This window comes from Herpailurus yagouaroundi, unplaced genomic scaffold, assembly GCF_014898765.1.
Source record: "Herpailurus yagouaroundi ecotype Mexico unplaced genomic scaffold, PumYag 29, whole genome shotgun sequence".
Lineage (NCBI taxonomy): Eukaryota > Metazoa > Chordata > Mammalia > Carnivora > Felidae > Herpailurus > Herpailurus yagouaroundi.
In genome coordinates this window covers 57,095,973-57,113,184 of record NW_024412377.1, presented here as the reverse complement: position 1 = coordinate 57,113,184, position 17,212 = coordinate 57,095,973, and the positions used below count along the sequence as shown (strand labels likewise).

General features: G+C 38.1%; 1 protein-coding gene across 2 annotated transcripts in view; it reads right to left on the bottom strand.

Moving 5' to 3' along the window:
• The window catches only part of TENM2 (teneurin transmembrane protein 2), a 1,969,530-nt gene that overhangs the window by 1,669,676 nt on the left and 282,642 nt on the right, over positions 1-17,212 (bottom strand). The gene's annotated exons all lie outside the window — the stretch shown is intronic.

Here is a 17,212-nt window from a genome sequence, read left to right as displayed (position 1 = left end):
AGGATCATCTGTAAACTATCTGTTTTCCTTTTCTGTTACCATGAACCATTGTCACTAAGCATAAATATAAACAATTGATATCCCTAAAGAAATGTGGTAGTCTTATTTATTTTCAGATTTATTTTCCTTTTATAATATATATATATACACACACACATACATATATAAATTTATATTTATATTTTATCTATTCATTTTGGGAGGGACAGAGACAGTGCAAGCAGAGGAGGGACAAAGAGAGAGGGAGAGAGAGAGAATGCCACGCAGGCTCTGCACTGCCAGCACAGACCCTAATGTAGGGCTTTAACTCACAAAACCTGAGTTAAAATCATGACCTGAGCCAAAATCAAGAGTCAGATGCTTAACCAAATGAGCCACCCAGGTGCCCCCAGATTTCTTTCCCCCTTAAAGCCAGCTATCCTGTGCTATATCTCTTCCAGGACACTAGTCAATGGATTCCTAAACCCCCTTCTCCCCCAAGTAATTTCTTTGCCAACTGCCTTCATTCATGTTGCTATTACTAAATATCACAGGATAGGTAACTCAGACAGCAGACATTTATTTCTTACAGTTCTGGAGGAAGCAGAGTTCGAAATTAAAGTGCTCGCAAATTCAAGAGAGCTCTCTTCTTGGCTTATAGACGGTTATATTCTCACTACGTCCTCACAGTGGAAGTAGCAGTTGGAAGTTTCTTCCCCTTCTTATGAGAACACTGATCATATTGTGGGGGCCCCACCTTCATGATCTCATCTAAACCCAATTATTTCCCAAAGGTCTCCTAATACCATCACATTGTGGGGTAGGAATTCAACACATGCAGTTGGGGGATATACATACACTTAGTCCATAACATCAACTAAATGAAAAATACAAGAGTGCATTTCGTTGTTATCAGGGTTTTGCTACTCTTCTCAGAATGTGGAAACAGAACAGTGACAAAAATATCTGTAACAATTTCATGAATGCTTATCCCTTTTTATCTGGATTTTTCTTCATAGAAACCTTAAGTAGTACCTATAAATCATTTAATTTAAAGGACTGCTTGAACTGGTTTCCCAGAACTGCAATACCCAGAGACTAAACTGAGTTAAATTAATTTATATTTGAAAATATTTTGCTTATTTGTTTCTTCCTTTGAGGATCTGATCATTAAAATTTGTGAAAGGCTCAAAGCCAGAGCACTGGTTTAAGATCTCCAGAGTAAGCCTTGGAATCTGTCCGCCATCTTCTTCACTGAAACCTAGGAAAGAAGTGCATCATCTGCATGTTTCCTCTTGCTTCAGGGAAGCCATAGGTCAGTTCTCCTCCTGTCATGACCTCAAGAACTGTCCACAGTTGAGTTAGCTACAGCCTTAGGCTTATTTTATTCCACCTTCCTAAATTTCACCTTTTAACTCTATTCTCTTGAAGTACTACTAAATTACTGATATTCCTGCTTTTACTCTATTCTGCTTAATAGTTTCTTTAGAGGAGGAAGAACCCAAGGGAGGCTGATGGCCCCAAACCAAGGAAAGATTGGTTTCTTGAAAATGGACTGAGGAGAAATGCATCTTAGTGACAGCACATTTTTTTCCAGTACGGTGTTTCTGAAAAGGTGATAAGCACAAAATAGTAAAAATATTTTGAGTCATGCATGGATGAAGATAACAGAAGTTTAAGTTGTGCATTTATTATAATATATAGCACAGAAAACTCAACTACTTTACTTTATTTGTGTTTGGATATTGCTTTTTAAAACAAGTCGAAGTTGGGGCACCTGGATGGCTTAGTTGGTTAAGTGTCCAACTTTGGCCTAGGGCATGATCTCACCACTCGTGGGTTTGAGCCCCACATTGGGCTGTATGGTGGCAGCTCAGAGCCTGGTGCCTGCTTCAGATTCTGTGTCTTCCTCTCTCTGTCTGTCCCTCCCCTACTTGTGCTCCATCTCTCTCAAAGTAAATAAATAAACATTAAATAAATAAAAGAACAAGTCGAAGTTAACAAAGTAAGTAGATCTAAAGTCAACTTAAAAGTGGAAAAATATTAAATAACTGTATAAGTGGTACATAGCAGCGGTAAAACATGACGGTACCACGCAGATGACAGAAGTCTAGAAAATATTGTCTTAAAAGATCAAGATATTCATAAAAAGCAGGACACAGATAGACACATCCAAGATATGAGATTACTCACCATCTGGGTTGCTTGGGACAAAATTAGTTAATTTCTGTGGCCTTGCTCAGTTTCTTAATTCAAAAGTAAGGAGTGCTTTTCAGAAAGTACACTTCCATAAACATGACTATATTATAGGGCCCATAGTAGGTAGCTAATACATCTTAGCTCCTTTTCTTCATTCTACACCATCTGATAAAATAATAAACATAGTAAATAACATTTATGGATAGATTCAGGTCTACAAATGTTTTCCTTTCTCCTTACTCCTACTTCTTTTTTGACCCAAAAATGACCTCTATTAGAACTCAAAAACAGGGTTTATTCTCAGAAGACTTCTGAATTCATATTATGATGGGGAAAAAAAATCCAAAAACCTTAAAATCTTTTAAAATCTATTCTAAGCTGTTTTGTTTCTTTTGAAAGATGGGAATTGACCACTCTTATTTTCCAATAGTTGTTTAGAAGATGGGTCACAAGAGGTTAACTTCTTAAAGAAATGAAAAACATGTTGCCTTTTTTAGAGAAAAAAAAATCTGTCAGTGAGAATAGAGCAATGTTCCAGTAATACTGAATAGTTCTCTAGCAAATTTTTAATACTCATCAGTGATAAATTTTTTATAAGGGATGTAATTCAGTGGTTCTAAAATTTACATATACTTTTTGAACTATCTGTATAAGTAAAAAATAGATTTTTATGAGCATATAGAATTATTTGGCTTAAAACTATGTGATAATTGAGTGAAGCAGCAACCATTTCAATATAGGGACATTTGCATAGTTTATAATGATTCCCTACATCAAGTATGCGGATTTCTTAAAATTTGTATTTTTATATTTAACCAAAGGCTTGTTTACCAAACACTTTAAGTCAGTTAGCTTTCCTATTTAAAAAAAATATGGTTAATAATTACATATAGAAATTTCTGTGTACCATAGGTTTTTAAACACAGTCATCAGGTACAGAAGAAATTAATCTTATGACTCTGACCTTTTAAAATGTTTTCAATCTATCGTTTTGAAAGGATATTTACCTACTGGAAGTAAAAACAAAAACAAAAACAAAAACAAAACAAAACAAAACAAAAACAAGTCAAAGATACCATAAATACTCATGAGAGAAGTAGTCATTAAGAAAGCTTAGAGAAGATTTCTCCTGGAGGAGATAACCCACTTATACTGGGCCTTTGAGTTGAAAATCCTTTAGCGAACCCTTTAGAAAACCCCAATAGAACTATTGCAAGGTAGGAGATATTTCAAAGGTAAGTGCGAGTTGTTTGAGACTCATCATGGGAAAAAAACCATGACTCCACACTTTTAGGAAGACAATATCACAAGTCTTATCCACTAGCTTGGATAATTTATCTCTTTATAAATTTAAATGTAGAGCATGAACTGAGAGAGCTCTTTTTTTAAAAAAAACAATCAGAAAAAGATTTACAAATATATGACTTAACAAAAGTAAGTTGATTAAGCATGCCAGGTAAATTTAATTTTGCAATCTTCAAAACAAAACAAAACAACAACACGCAAACACACACACACACACACACACACACACACACACACACACAGAAAACAGTGAACAAGAAACAAGAGTAAAAGAAATAATCCTTTGGCCATGAATATAGGCAACCAACTTCAATTTGCATGTGGGTGGGGGAAAAATATCCAAAAAACAAGTAGATATCCATGTTAAGGGATCTGATGTGATAAATCACATTATCATTTCCACATAGACAGGAAAAAAAAAAACACAACTCTAATAAGTACTTAATAGAAGAGGAATTTATGGATGCTTCCATAACACATCTACATTTATGTAAATCTATTCATATCTATCAGTCATCTATTTATCTACATGGACAAATTGATCAATAGATACTTCACGTGAAAGCCAACATCTTACTTAATGGGGAAACAATGGCTGATGTCCTACTAGAGTCGGGAACATTACAAAAATCCCCACTCTCTCCACCCTTATTTAGTATTTGGTTGGAGATGTTATCAATGTGACCAGACCTAAGAACACAATTAGAGGCATACATTGAAAAGAATAAGTAAAATTATCTCTATGTCTAAATCATAAGATCATATACCTGAACAATCCAAAAATATTTATTTTAAAATACTACATTCAATACGAATTCACTAAAGTAACAGAATGTACACTAACATAAAATACTGATAGACTTCATATTGTTTCAAACAATAGAGTTAGAAGAGATAATGAAAAAGAAAAAAAAAATTTCTAGTAGCTACAAATAAAGTTGATAAAAATGAGCGAAGCCTATATAAAGACAATTTTTAAATTTCCTGAAAGATCAAGAGTAGAATTGGACAAGTGTGAATGAGGCAAACCCTATTCTTAGATAGGATAATTTAGTATCATAAAAATGGCAATGATCTCCAAGTTACTAAATTTAATAAAATCAAAATAAATATAGCAATTTATTATCTGGAGCCTTATTGAAAAAACAGTATACCAAATGAGGATGACAGGAAAAAACCTGAAAAAGACAAGCAACTGGGTCAGGAGATGCAAGGGGTGGGTGGAAGGACAAACTTATCAGAAATGGAAACATCCCGCTATGACCTGTACTTCTTTTCAAAATGTGTAGGTATTAGTGCGTGAATAGTTATGTAGCAATATCTTACAAAAGCCCAGAATCTTGATGTATGTTTTCAGTAACATCTTAAATCACTAGGTGAAGTAACCTTTTTAATTGGTAATGTTGGGGCAACTGGATAGTCATTTAGGAAATGATAAAACTGAACCTAGATCCCACTGATTTACAACAGACTCTTTCCAAATAGATGAAAGATTTTTAAAACTACCAGTAGAAATAAAAACATAAATGGATTACTTTGTAATCAATGAATGGAGATTGGCTTTTAGCAATCCAGAAGCAAAGAAGATAACATTGATATATTATGTTTTAAAAGAAAAATAAACCACCATTAGTAAATTATAAATTAAACTACAAAGAAAGGCAATTTCTCACCCATTAAGTTGACAAAAATGGAAAAGATTTACAATGTGCTCTATTAGCAATGCATAGAGAAAGAGGCCTTCTGCAATGTTGCTGGGGTGATGGGGAAATGGCATAACTCCTATAGAGAAGGATTTGGCAATAACAAACAGAATGTCATAGCATTATCTCCTTGACTCAGCAATCTGACTGTTAAGGATTTCCTTCCGGAGAGAAAGAAAGCCATCCCAAGCATGACATATCAAAGCAAATGGTTATTCATAGTCAAATTATATGAAATAACAAAAGGTTGGAGAAGACGCAAATATTCAGCATAAAAGGACGGGTCTAATGAAGAATGAACAACAAACAACAGTATTTATGTACTGGTGACAAATGATCTCCAGGTTACATTAAATGAAAATTTTAAAGAAGTGGAAATAAGAATATACCTAAATAAGTACTTGCTTATTTTTATATAAAAAATAAACACTGGATTGGGGCGCCTGGGTGGCTCAGTCGGTTAAGCGGCCGACTTCGGCTCAGGTCATGATCTCGTGGTCCGTGAGTTCAAGCCCCGCGTTGGGCTCTGTGCTGACAGCTCAGAGCCTGGGGCCTGTTTCAGATTCTGTGTCTCCCTCTCTCTGACCCTCCCCTGTTCATGCTCTGTCTCTCCCTGTCTCAAAAATAAATAAAACGTTAAAAAAATGAAATAAAATAAATAAACACTGGAAAAGAACCAAGAGATTATAAATGTTTACTTAAAATGGGAATGAAAATTAGGACAAAAACAAGATTTTTCTGAGAATTTTAAATGTTTTTCTCTTTTGAATGATTTTATTTTATTTATGTATTAAAATGTAAATGAATCATTAGAACAAATTCCAAAATCCAAAATGTCACACAACCAACAAATAAGGGTTCTAAATATATCCAAATTAAAATTTTGTTGTTCTAATTATTACAATGTGTTGTTATGGTTGCTTGTTTCAAGTTGAAACTGTATTCTTCCATATTTTAGGGTCTATGATTTTCCCAGTACGATAGTTAATACCTCTTTATCTTGAGTTTGAATGAATCAGTTTTATACTGTCTGCTTCAAATTCCTTACTTCTAAAATACATGGCTTAGTCAAATATGTGGCTTAGTCAATTTTGAGGAACACTCCTATGTTTCTACAACTTGTTCTTTAGTCTATAGGTTATCAGAAGCATTGCATATAAAAGTATAGCAATAACAAATCCAATCTGCCAATCTTTTTGTGGTAGGGTCCTCTCCTAAGGAAAGAAAAAAATAAAAACAACCCTCAGAGCAACCTGGCTATATGGGTAAGTGAAAACATCTCTCACAAACTGGTAACATGAGACCACTTAATCAGACTACATGTTTGTGTGTTACCATACACGGGAGACAAAGAAGTACAAAATATATTAAAAAATTACGACACATGGTGTTCAGGGCTCAGTTCTTTGAGTACAAACCCAGCTGAGTGGTGCCAGCAGGAATAAAGTTGCTTCCTGGAAAGAAAATCCTTGGTGTCACAACTCTCTGTGCAAGAACCCTGCTACATTACTTGGGGGCTTGTCTGGGATTCGGAGATGGTGCATTTCCATCTCCTTTGCCACCTGCAATGTGAACCTCAGGGCGGTGAGAGAGGTGGCCTCATCTGGTGCCAGTGGACCGCTTGATCTGCAGGAGACTAGCCCTCCCCAGGCAGGTGAGGACCCCATGTGCTCTAATGGAACCCGTGAGGCCCAGGAACCAGCTGAGGGAGCGCCCATCAGACTGGTAAGAACCCGGGTTCATTTTGGCAGACCTGCCCCTAAGAAGGGGAGCCTGATCACCTCCCAGAGTTGCACTAGTAATTCCACAAGGGACGAGGAATGAAACTGCAACTCTAAGGTGTTGGGCACTGGACGCTGGGCAGGAGGTTAGAGTCTCTGTCTGACTGTATGGGGACTTGTCTCTCCTTCATTTCCTGGGTCAGTGACTATGATAATTAGAGCCAACTGTCTCTGGTTATTCTACCTCAGAATGGAGACTTTAAGGAATATTCCCAAACAGCTGCTGAAACTCCTTTTGTTCAGGGGAAATTTCCTTTCTTCTCTGGACTGACATGGACTGCTGAATTCCAAAGGTGGAAAACAAAACAAAAGAAATCTGGAGTCTGCCCCTCTGTCTGAGCTGACAAGATTTAAAGTTGGGAATTCTCCTTCTCTGCCTTTTGCTGGCACCTTGTCTCTTCTGCCTTCCCTTCCCCCCACCCTCCTCTTCCGCACCACCTGGGGTGTGGCTTGCATAACTGGCACCTCAATGCCTTAGGCACCATCAGCTCCTCCTCCCATTCTAGATGTCAAGGAGTTAAGACCACAGTGTCAGATTTCCCCACCAGTGTTCCAGGTAAAAATTAAACATGGGGAACTGTGCGGACTCAAGTAAAACATATCCAGTGTTTAAGCTACTTTAAGTTTGTTGGTTTGAGATAGACAGTGTTTATTAACATTAAAAAAACAAAAACAATCTATTCTAGCTAGATTTGCTGAAGGTCAAATAAGCTCATGTTATCTCTGTTCCAATTTGTTAACAAAAGGATGACTTAAAGTGATGGCTAATTTTGTCTGTCTTAAAGTTTTTATGGGTAATTGTTAAGATAGCTTTCAAAGTCCTTGGTAACCTAATAAGGATATTTGGAACTGTTGGAAAACATGCTTTGTGCTTAATGGATTCGTACGTTTCCCATTTAAAAAATTTTAATGTAAAATAAAGTTCACAATTGGTTATACTTAGTTTTCACAGGAGATTAAGGTTTCTAAGAGTTAAAATTCAGCCAAGTGTAGTTAAAACTGATAAAAAATAAGAAAAACAACTCTGGATGTAAAAAAGTAGGAGATATGAAAGAAAGATATAAGAAATGTAAATATATTTTTGTTGAAAGTAAAAGAAAGTAATTTTAGCCTAAATGAGACTACTTATTTGGAGAGAAATGACTTGGGACAAAATCTAAATGCAAAGAAAAGTTGTAGAAGGTTCATGAAGGAAAATCTTTAAAAAGAAATTTTATGTGTGGTCAGGACGGACTAAGGTTAAAATAAATGGATTTTAAAAGTACACAGGATTATGATTAAATTCCTCCTCTGATCCAAAGCCTGGGAAAATGATGGCAATACCTTTGGTCCCAGCCTCCAAATCCTCCACATTTGTGTTGTTCCTGTTTAGCACAGGGATGGATGCCTCTGCCATATGAAGGATGAATGATATGTAAAGTGCTTTTACTAAGATACATGGGAGACATTTTACTAATCTTAGCCCATTGTATGCCAAAAATGGATATCCACATGGCTGAAAGATATTTATATGGGCATTGTTGAAAAAGGCAGGGGAAAAGACCTTGACTTTGGGTCTTTAACTCCCTCCCTCAATGGGCAATGATCAATATGTAAGTTACTGTTGGACCAAAATAAAATTAGTACATCCTATGACAACCAGGAAAATCTTGCTTGGTCACAGTCCATAACCGCAATGCCCTACAGGCCAGAAATGGGGTGGTAAGAAAAAACAACACAAAACAAAACAAGAAAGTCCAGGCCAGCTCTTGGAGGTAGAGTCAAGCCTGGGTAAGAATGACTACTCCCAGCACCTGGGGAGACTGACAGGGCTTTTGGCTGCCAGTTGCATAGCCAGCCAAAATGATGGGCCAGGAGATGAGGTTTCTCCTGGCTAGCTACAGGAAATTAAGATAAGGGACAACTTTCTTGCTTTTTCCTATAGATGGGTAATTTGCCAACCAAGGCCATTAATCCTTTGGATTGCATTATAATTAATTTACTTTTGCCCAAAGGCTTGGCCCCAATACAAGTTGGAAGAGGGAACCTGGCCACCAGAGGAAATTATCAATGACAATACTATCCTACAATTGGATGTGTTTTGCAAATGTGAAGGGAAATGGGGAGAATTGCCCTATGTTCATTGTTTTTGGGCCTTAAGAAAAAAACATTGAGATATATGTAAGCAATGTAAGGTGGATCCTAATTTAATGGCAACCCTTTCTGAAGTCCAGCAATCAGGAGGGGAAACAATTGAGGGCCCCTTACCTGTATCCAAAACAGACCTAGAGAAGGAGGAAGGGAAGTCTTCCACCTCAATCCCCTCCTCCTCAGATCCTCAATCTATATATTAAAAATAATGATGATGATAATAATAATAATAATAATTAGGAAATCTAAGATTTAGCCCTTAAATTATGCTAAATTAGCCACTATTTTACAAACACAAAATGGGATCCCAATAACCTCCCTGGAGAGGTTAAGGGAGGCTCTCATTAAATATATGGCTATGCCCCCTGACACCCTTAAGACTGAGATAATTTTAAAGGACAAATTTGTCACTCAATCAGCCCTAGATATTCAGAGAAAATGCAAAAATTTGCTATTGACCTTGAAGGGACCCTGGAAGAGCTCTTACAAGCTGCCATTTGGGTATATTACAAACAAAACAGTAAAGGAAGCTTAAAAAAAAAAAAAAAAAATTTGAGGCCTTAGTTGTGGCCTTAACATACTATGTCAGACTAGACTTCCCGAGGTCCTGGCACCAAGTGCCATTTATATGGCCATTCAGAGCACTAAAACAAGAATGTCCTCAGAGAAGACAGCCAAAATGAAAACCTGGAAAGTCATGCCCCTTATGTGGAGACAATCACTGGGGATCTGAATGCCCTCAGGGACCTCTATCTGTGAGGGCTCAGATAACCAGTGTCCCTGGAAAGCACTGATGGGACCTGGGTCTCTTGATGGTGGTTCCCCTAAACCAACTGTATATCAGAAACCCAGAACCTCAGATAACTCTAAATACAGAAAGAAAACTGGTTGATTTCCTTCTTAACACCAGAGCTACCTTTTCTGTCCTCTTTTCCAGCCAACTATCCAAATGCAGCATGACGATTCATCTTCAAAAACCTTCGAACTGAATTTTTCTCTCAGCCCCTGGGATGTATATGGGGAAACCTAATTTTTTCTCATTCTTTACTGATAATGCCAGAGAGCCTTACTCCCTTGCTAGAAAGGAACATTACAACTAAATTAGAGACTATGGTGCTACTAACTCCAGGACAGATAAACAATTATGTACGTTTTTGAAAAATTACTGGATATTGTAGGCTATAGATACCAGGGTTCAGGAAAATAGTTTGCTGCTATATAAATTATGAAAGGAGACTCAATCTCACCTACTATCTCCCCAAAATAAAGTAGGGTCTGACTTCTAGACAGTCTCCAGTCCTTGGAATAGTTATAAACAGAGCAGGGCAATTACTATTACCAAGCTCACAGAGCTAGAAGATTATTAAAACACAGCATCAGGCCTTTCATTTAGGGGGGACAAAACTTATCAAATGGCCCAGGCTGTGAAGTATGTCTTAAAAACATCCTTTCAACCACAAACTTGCTCTTCCAGACAATCAAGGAACTGGAGGCCATCCAGGAAAGACTGACAACTAGGTCTCACTCAGACGCCAAGGTCAAAAAAAAAAAAAAAAAAAAAAAAAAAAAAAAAAAAAAATCCAACATGTGTTTGTATGGGTTAATACTTTTACTAATTGGATAAAGGCCTTCCCCTACAAGACAGAAAAGTCACAAAAAGTAATAAAAACTCTGCTTTCTAAAATAATATCCAGGTTTGGCTTACCTAAAAATTTACCTAAAAGTTTTACACATCAAAATAAAGACTGTCTGCTTATACTCAACGAAACTCTAAATACACCTCACAAGCATTAGATGCTTAAATTTTTTTTTTTTTAAATTTAATTTTTTTTTTTTTTTAATTAAGTTAGGGTCAAGCTCTTGGCAATAGAGCCACCACTGATTACTTACTGTTCCTCCTCCTCCATCACCTGGGTTGTGAGAGGTTCCCTGACACATGTTGTTTACAAAGTCAGGGTCTCTCCTAGATTGTTTGACAGGATTGGGAACTGGGGTCATTATCTTAAGATGCCATCTTGTTGGTCAATATAATCTTTACTTTGTGTCTTACTCCTTGTGTCTGCTAATGTTTATGCTGCCTCATGCCTGCCAGCCTTCCTGTAGAACCATACTGTGGGCCACTCCACCTACCCTTGGGTAGACTCAAACTGCTGTACCTCTATATCGTCCCTTATCAGCTTGAAGAAGCCAGAACAGTCGGCATCCCTGTTCCCTAATGGGAGTTAGGGGCCCTATTCCAGGGGGAGAAATGAATAGGGAAAGGGTTAACATTAGGCAGGGAGAGGTAAGAACCTTCAGGGAGGCAGCTGCAAGTGGGAGGCTAAAGAACAGATGGGGTTCTCCCTTTATAAAATCTTTATGGGCACCCTCCCCCCATTATTAAGGGCCTAAGGGGGTATCTAAATGAGATAGGCAATAAGACAACAGATGTGGGCCCTTGGCTTTACCCTAACCACCTTATGCCCCTGGGTCAGGGAGCGATTACCTGTGAGTCTGACCACAGACATTCACCCCTTTAAACCAGGAGATGCAATATAAATAAAGGAATGAAATGTCCAACCCCTAAAGCCCCACTGGAGGGGCCTGTTCACTGTCATTTTGGCCACCCCTACTGCAGTTTAGCTGAAGTGGGTCCCTGGATTCATTACATCAGAGTGAAGCTAGCATCGCGAAACTGGGAGTGCATTCCTGATCCATCAACACCATGTAAGCTGACCATACCGAAGAAGCAATCTGCAACTCCAGAGGCTCTGGGAGACTGCAGCCCTGCTTTAGTCACTCAGGAAGCTGACTAATCTACGTGTGGCAGAAGCTTGAAGAATCGACAGTCCGGCAAAACAAAAGACGGTCCTTGTTTTCTATATCTGTTTCCTTACTGTGATGCACTGTCACACCTTGTTTCTCACTATTATCATGATTCTTGCTCTTCTCTTTGCCATAGGATTGGCTGAAGCTGCCCAGGCCAGCTAGAAAAGTGGTGAAAGGTTTCTGTTAGCACTCACCTTCCTTTTGTGGATAGGATACTTCGTTGGTACCAACATGGGGAAACAATGGCCATAAGAGACTAGAAAATTAGATCCCCACAAATTTTCTAGTAAAACAAAATACCCCAGTCCTACTACTGGGGTTTGGGTTCTCAAAAGCTCAATTATTGGGAAAAACTGTCTTGCCTGGTGGGGTAAAAGTTCATCGTTGTCTCTGTTAAAAACTTAACATGCCTAGGCGAAAGATTTTATGACTGAATTGCTTGGAAAACCCAATGGTGGGGGACTCCAAATCACCTTGAGCCAGGTCCCCACCCCTTTTCTAACTTCTCTCATCTCTGGGAGGCCTGGGACAATGTCAACACAGACATGAAATGGTGGGCCCCAGGTGGACTATACTAGATATGTGGAAGGACAGCCTATATGGTACTTCCTCAGTCTGGTCAGGGTCATATGTGCTGGAAACTATTGGTCCATCTTTCTTCCCACTCCCACTTGCCAGAGGGAAACATTTGGGAGTCCAAGTGTATGGGGACTGGGAGACTCAAAGAAAGCAGCGTGCCTTACAAATTAACAATTAAAAAGATAATAAATGACCTCCCACGCATATAATCCAATATTATGGCCCTGTCACCTGGGCAGAGGATGGGTATTGGGGCTACCACACTCCCATTTACATGCTAAACTGCATAATTAGGCTGCAAGCAATTATAGAAGTTATAACCAATGAAACTGCCAGAGCTCTTAACTTACTAGCCAAGCAACAAACCAAAATGTACAATGCTATCTATCAAAATTGCTTTGCCTTAGATTACATGCTTGCTTCTGAGAGGGGTATTTGTAAAAAATTTAACCTGAGCAACTACTGCCTACAGACAGATGATGAGGAAAAAGTCATAGAGAAGATTGTAATTCAAATAAAAAAAGGTTGCTCATGTCCCAGTCCATACCTGAATGGTTAAAACCCCAGGGAGTTATTTGGAGGATGGTTTTCAACTCTTGGGGGATTCAGAACCCTCATGGAAATTATCCTCCTAATTCTAGGAGGATGCTTAATCTTACCCTGCTTAGCTCCCCTGGTTATATGGTCTGCCTCCAGTCTTACTGAGGCCATAATTTCAAAAAAAGATGGCCACTCATGTAATGATGTTATAAAAATATAAACCGTTAAACCAAGATGACGCTCTTTGACCCGAAATAGAGGGGTCTGAGCATCAAAGGGGGGAATGTGGTAGGGTCCCCTCCCTAAGGAAAGAAAAAGAAATTAAGGCAACCTGGCTATACACATACATGACAACATCCCTCACGACCTTGTAACACGAGACCACTTAATCAGACTACATGTTTGTGTGTTACCATACATGGGAGACAAAGAAGTAAAAAATAAAGAAAAAAACTATGCCACGTGGCATTCAGGGCTCAGTTCTGTGGGTGCTATGAATCCAACTGAGTGGTGCCAGCAAGAATAAAGTTGCTCCCTGGAAAGAAAAGCCTCCGTGTCACAACTCTCTGTGCGAGAATCCTGCTACGTTTTCGTCTCTGGCTAATAAAAGCAGCTTCTCCGAACTAAATCCAGGTCTAAGTTTATTCTGCCTCTTGCTTGCTGTCACTCCTTTCTCCTTCCAACTTTGACTTTTTGTTTTTTAAGTTTATATATTTATTTTTATGGGGTGCTTGGTGGCTCAGTTGGTTAAGCATCAGACTTTGGCTCACGTCATGATCTCCTGGTTCATGAGTTCAAGCCCCACTCAGGCTTTGTGCTGACAGCTTGGAGCCTGGAACCTGCTTCAGATTCTCTCTCTCTCTCTCTCTCTCTCTCTCTCTCTCTCTCTCTCCACCTTTCCTGCATTCCTGCTCTTTCTCTTTCTTTCAAATATAAATAAACATTAAAATACAATTATTTATTTATTTTCGAGGGAGACAGAGACAGCACATGTGGGGGAGGGCAGAGAAAGTGCTGCACCATCAGCACTGAGACCGATTTAGGGCTTGAAACTGTGTGACCTGAGCCAAAACCAAGAGTCAAAACCGACTGAGTCACCTAGGTGTTCCCCATCTTTGACTTTCATAAACTTTCTCCTTAAAATTTATTTTATCTTACTTTATCTTATTTTACCTTAATTTAGTTTAATTTTAGTTTTATTTTATTATTATTTTAATTTTTTACTATCCCTGCTCCTTTCCCGGTCACTGATTTGCAAAAAGTCAAGGAGACCTGCCAAAGAATTATTCTGTAAGTCAGCGTTACTATTTGTCAACTTTTTCAGCAAAGGAAGGCTCAATACTATTAGAGAAGGTATTGGCTCCTCCTAGGAACTACTTCCTTATGGAATGGTTTTAAGACTAAAAAGTCCTCCTAAATACTTTCCTCACGTTCTGCCATGATACCTGAAATATTTGCTATTGGAGTATTCCTTTACATGAAGATACTGAGGTTCTAGTAGGCTTCCTCTAAAATGCATGTATGCTAAGTGAATGAAAGGCAAGGGAACAGGATGTGAAGGAATACGGGAGTACGTTAGAATCACTCATTAAGTTATTGAAATGATTTCAGTTAAATAACCACTTTACACAATCATGGAGATCCTAGGGGAACAGGGCACTGGCCAGGTAAATTTTGAGTGTTAAGACTGGAGAGACTGCCTGATGAAATGAGGGATGGAATAACTCTGGGGAGGCAGGGAACAGCCTGAGGGCATTCTGGTGAAATGACAAATGGAACTGGGAATTTTGCCTACTTAACAATTTAGCCCAAGGCCAGCCTATCTATGGAGGTCATCTTCTCCAACCCCAGGCCTGCAGTCTTGATTGCATCGAAACCGCACAGGACAGTTGGGTTCCTTTCCAATACCTAAATATCTCCAGTAAAGGAGTTCCAATAACCTTGGCCCAGAGAGAATTTATCACAAACTGTTTACTCCACATTTTTGAAAGCATAAATACCCAAAGCCAGGCAATAATGACAACTCTTTATAAACTACGCCACTGCCACTCTCTGAGATGACCCCGAGCTGCACAAGTAATAAAACTACAATACACTTGCTCTCTTGTAAAATAAGCTGTGAAGATCTGCCTCAAACCTTCTACAGAGATTTTTCAACGAAAGAGAAGTGTCTGCATATTCAGCCCAGTAGTATGCTCTCAGCACCAAGATTTCTAACTACCAAACCTGTTCTTACTAAAATAACCCACAGGCACATGTCCACAGCAGAAACCCCCACTGATAACTAGATTTCAGCTTTTTTTCCAGAGGGCAAGACCTTGGAAGAGGCATTAGGTGATGACTGATAAGAGTTTAGAGAAATATGCACAGGACAGGTGCATATGCCTCTGTATCTCTGAAGTTTCTAATGGTGGTACTGTCAGAATGTCTAACTACTGAGACGGAAATAGTGCCTAAGAAACAAGAATGGGGAAGGATTACAATTTATTATGCCCACCATTTCATCCTACCAAGATGCATAAACTATTCCTAAAAGGCAGAATACAGTACAAAAATACATCATCGAGAAACTTGTTCTCCTGCCTTTGACAAGGCTTGCTGGCTGGGGCTCACCTAACAGCAGTCTTGTTTATTAGAAACTACTTGATTTCTGCATGAGGGGCAATAATGTTAACATGGGTGGCAAGATACTAAACTTAAAATATGCACTGGCATGCAGAATTAAAGCAGAGATGCAAGTACTCATTGCTCTATTCACCTATGGAGGAAAATATTAGCACACTGCTTTAATTGGCTTTTTCTATTATCAATTTTTGAAAGTAAATCATGCAACTCTATAATATCACCATAGGAAGTCAAGTTACATGCATGACGCATTAGAAATCCTTTAATGTTCTTTTATGGTTAAAGAGAGGGATATAGATTACTTGATTTTCATTTGTCAGATTTTTTTTTTTCTTTCTAAATAGACATGGGAGTCAATCATTCTAAGGTGATTCCCTTTTTAAACCTAATCCCACATTCATACAGCAAGCCTTAATGAGTCCACTAGGAGTAAACAAATTAGTCTCCAGGATGTATTATGCATTAATTAATCAAACTAATAGTATTGTGTAATGTGCAATAGATGAAAATTAGTTCTAAGTACAATACTCACATACAAGAAGAGAACTAGAGGAAAAATATGGAGTAATAAAGAAAAATCAGTTTCTATAAATTTAAGAGAAGCAGCTGTGAATTCCCTGAACACATTTCAGGCAATTCAATGGCAAAGAGAACATTCGAAGATGGCCTTTCCAGCTGAGATATCTGTGTGATAGAGAAGCCGCAATGGGAAAGAAAGCAGCTTCAAGTATTGATACCAGCAGGTCTAGAGGACGGGCTAGCAAACGATGGACTGCAATCTGTTTTTGTACGACTCAGGAGCAAATAACTGGTTTTACATTTTAAATGGTTGAAAAATAGCAGCAGAAGAATAATATTTTGTGACTTGTGAAAATTACACAAAATTCAAATTTCAATGTCCTTAAATAAAGTTGTATTGAAACACAGCCACACATGTTCATTATACACTGACTATGGCTACTTCTTTGCTATAAAAGCAGGTTGAGTAGTGTGACAGAGACCTGGCCTGCAAAGTCAAAACTATTTACTCTCTGGCTCTTCACAGGAAAAAAAGAAATGCCAACCCTAGTCTCAAGGAAAAAAAAATCCTCTGCAATGATAGCACCAGTGCATGTAAGGTATAGGAATATATCTTAAAAATGAGAGGAGAAGGCAGACACCATCTCGTATAATGGACGAGAAAGAACACATCATTTCTTTCTCTTTCTGTAAATTCCTCAGAATAAGTTTAAGCAAAAATCAGAGAACTCAAATGGAGAGACCATATACAAAAGTACCTACCTATAATTAAAAAAAAAAAAAAAAAAAAAAGACAAGGTCATGAAAGACAAAGTCAGAATGAAAAACTGGTTCAGGGTAAAGAAGACTAGAGAGACATGATGACTAAATTCAACATGTGATCCTGGAATAGAACATGGACCAGACCTTTTTACTTTTTAATATTTTTGGCCATGAAGACATTGTTGTAATAAGTGGGTAAAATTAAGTAAATTGCTGAGATTAGGCAATAGTATTGCATCAAAGCTAGTTTTCTGTTTCTGCTCATGTGGGTTCCCATGTGTT